The 3714-nt window shown below is 46.0% G+C and overlaps 1 pseudogene; it reads right to left on the reverse strand.

Moving 5' to 3' along the window:
- Positions 1–222: 222 nt before the first annotated feature.
- LOC109204416 (craniofacial development protein 2-like) lies at positions 223–2683 on the reverse strand (annotated as a pseudogene).
- Between the last annotated feature and the right edge of the window lie 1031 nt (positions 2684–3714).

Genomic DNA, 3714 nt, shown 5'->3' on the forward strand with positions numbered 1-3714 from the left:
TCGCCGCCGTTGCCGTCCGCATGGCCAGCCTCCAGATCAGCTCTGTAACCTGTGCTACCCACCTGGTCGGCCCCCCGACCGTTTGACTCATGAACTTTTGTGCCAGCGACCTCCGGATCAGACCCCTGAACTGACTTGTGTTTGGACTGCTTTCTTGGGCTCCGGTGTTTCCTGTGCCCTGCTTTTGTTTTCTGTTCTGGGCCCTCCGTCCTGGGCCCCGCCGCCCGCCCTGGGTTGTTTTCTGTTTGGTTTTGTTTTCTGTGTTTGGGCTGTCTGGTGCCAGCCCTTGAGGGGGGGGTACTGTCAGGGTCCTGGGTCCCCTGACCCAGCATGTTTAATTCTTTATGATTTTTGTAGAATTGTTATTGTGAGTTTTATCGTTTCTAGTTTCGATCCCTTCCCCTTCGTGTTTCTCTGTGTCCCCTCTGTTCTGTGTAGTCTGTCTGCATGTTGAGTTTCCCTCTGTGTCTTTCGGTTCTTAGAGTCCTTTGTCTTATGGTTTTATGTCTCTGTGTTTCTTAGTTCCTGTCTCCACTGTGCCAAGTTCGTGTCTCTGTGTCATACTTCCTGTTTTACTTTGAAGGTCTGTGTCTTATGTAAATGTGTCCTGCTTTGCTCCCTTGTCTCGTCAGTCCTGATTTCTCCCAGCTGTGCTCTCCTTCTGTGTCTCATTCCCCTCGTTACTTCCCAGTGTATTTAAACCCTGTGTTTCTCTGAGTCAGTGTCGCGTCGTCCCTCATGCTGTGTGGATCTCCTGGTGTCTCCCTGTAAGTTTAGTGTGTTATTCCCCAGTTTAGTTTACTTTGTATGCTTTCCCAGCCTGTGAATAAAGCTGTGGTTTTGAGTTCATCCCTTGTGTCTAAGAGCCTGCATTTTGGGTCCAATTCCTGCCTGCCACACAGCGTTTCATGACACTTTGGTTCCAAAGTTTGAGTTTGACTTCTGCTCTGACTAGGTGGTGGTCATATTCAACATCCGCTTTTCAATAGGCCCTTGCGTCGCGCAAAGCCGACCTCCATTTTTGGCTGATGCAGATAAAATCAATTTCATTGAATATAAGCCCATCTGGTGATCGCCATGTCTTCTTGTGGATCTCTTGGTGCTGGAAGTATTAATATGTATATCTCGCAGAATGATACTAATTGTTCGCCGTTGTCGCTGAGACGCATTGAAGATGCATGTGGTCCAACCACTGTCTCCAATCCCAATCGGTCACCGCCCAGGTGGGCATTGAAGTCTCCAATGAGAATCTTAAGGTCGTGATTCGGGATGTCATTAAAAACGTCTTGCAGCTGATCTTAGAAATTGTCCTTGAAAGCATCTTCCGTATTGTCCGTCGGCGCATAGTCGCACAATAGTCGTCTTGGCGTGTACAAATCTGAAACAAGCTGTGATGATGTGGTTGTTAACAGGTTTCCAACCGATGAGTGCTGTCACGGCTTCTTTGATCAGTACGAGCCCCACTGCATGTTCATGTCGATCTTCATGACACGCAGTGTTGGGGAGTAACGGAATACATGTACCGCCGTTACGTATTCAGAATACAAAATATGAGTAACTGTATTCCGTTACAGTTACCGTTTAAAAAGGTGGTATTCAGAATACAGTTACTTTGCTGAAATAAATGGAATACACGGCGGTACTTCCCTGTTTCATATTGTCGCGGGTCAGGACTGTTTGGGTTTGTTTGACAGCTACGTTCTGTTGTTCCAGGCGGCAGCGTTACGGTTGCCATGGTTACAGGGTGACGCGCTCTCTCTCTGCGTGTTTCCTGGGTGAGAGAGCGCCTTTTTGTTGTTGTTGTTGTGCTAAGCTAATAGGCAGAATGCTACAGGCATAGCTCTAAAGCATGTAGCCTGATGGGCAGTGTAGTCCGTGCTGCAGGGAGAATGGACTGCCATACACGTTATGTGTCTGTGAGCGAGGGAGGGAGAGAAAGGAAAAGTCCGAGCTGTCACGGAGCAAAAACGGGAGCTGGAAGCATGTAAATATAATAATAACCACAGCAGCCAAGAAGAGTGCCTGATGAGCCCAGCTGTAAGTAAGCTATTAAGACTCAACTGTACACTGTGTTCGTGTTTTCCTCCGGAAAAAATAAGTTCCGTTGGAGCAGCCTTTCAACGCCTCTCTCTGTCTCTGGCAAGCAAAGTTGACCCAGACAACAAAGTAAAGCTAGTTTTCGGCTACCAGCCCGACACGAACCCGACGTATTAGCCAGAGGTCCCTTTACTACGTTTCGGAGCCGCGGACCTTCAGTAACAGTAATAAATCACAGCAATAGGACATTCATGTAGTTGTAAACAGCATGATAATATATTAAGTATTCCAAAGTATTCAGAATACGTTACTCTCATTGAGTAACGTAACGGAATACGTTACAGAATACATTTTGGGGCATGTATTCAGTATTCTGTAGTGGAATACATTTTAAAAGTAACCTTCCCAACACTGATGACACGAGTACAAGATTGTCTTGCCATCGCTGGTAATTTAGCCACTCTCTGTCCACCTCATTTCACTGATTCCAAGGATGTCGAGCTGATAATCGTCAAACTCCTTCAAAAGTTGAGCCAGCCATCCACTCTGATATAACGTGCAAACGTTCCACGTCCCAATTCGTGTGATGGTTTAAAGCTTCCATCGGACGCTGGTTGCCGTTTTTGGTTTCTTTCAGCATCGTCATCCCGTTTGAAGTAGAATTCCCACCAAGTTGTCCAAAACTTCTGCTTTCATTTGTCGCTTCTGTAGCGGTAGGGTTTTTTACAGGGACGGGTTGCTAGCCCGACGCCAAACCGTCCTCCTTTCTCATCTGGGCTTGGGACCGGACTTCGTGGCCCAACATATCCCACAATTCATAGCGCGGCAGTCGGTGTGGATAATTTTGCCGCAGACGGCAGAAGCGGAGTGGCCGAAGAGTAAACTGTTAAAAGTAAGTACTGAATATGATGTCACTTATTTATGTGCAAATGTTGAATAATGGAGAACATTAAAACATTACTGTTGGCCACATGTCGGCAAAGTTATGTGACATTAGCGATGTTTGTACTTTCAGCGTTTACTTGGTTTTAAAGCCTTTCAAATATACGCCGTTCAATAGTTGACCTTAATCTTACAGAGAATGTGATGATTTTATGGATAATTAAAGTCAGTCATATATCCACAAACACAACAAGCTGAGAGTCAGTGATGCTGCTCGGTTTGCAGTCCTGAATATCACGGCACAAGCAGGATTCACTGCACTGTTAATGTTAGCTATGTTATATTGCTGCCTCTGTTCGGTGGTGTCGAGCCAAACGGACTTTAACGTGTGTTTGAACGAGCTGACGGTTCACTCGTTAAGCTGAAAGACAGATGCTTTAATCACAGGAGTCACACATGTGTCCACTGTACCATCTGGGAACTCTTCTTGTTTAGCACTCGTAATAACACAAACACTAAATCCTCCTTCTCTTGTGCTGTTTTGTAGCAGTGTGTACACCTGAGACTGTCACCTGTCTGTCTGTCCTGCACTCTCTCTCTCTCTTTCTTTCTCTCTGATTATGTAATAAAAGTGTGAACATGTATTTATAAGTTACACTTGTGTTTGAATCCTGCAGCTTATCACACATTTGATTTCCATGTGTGACAACTGCAAGTGTCCAGAGTGAGGACAGACTGAGGGACCCACTGCTGCACATCATCTGTGAGGCTTTGCATCCCTGATGATCCACCAGG

Source organism: Oreochromis niloticus, linkage group LG12 (assembly GCF_001858045.2).
Source record: "Oreochromis niloticus isolate F11D_XX linkage group LG12, O_niloticus_UMD_NMBU, whole genome shotgun sequence".
In the NCBI taxonomy this organism is placed as follows: domain Eukaryota; kingdom Metazoa; phylum Chordata; class Actinopteri; order Cichliformes; family Cichlidae; genus Oreochromis; species Oreochromis niloticus.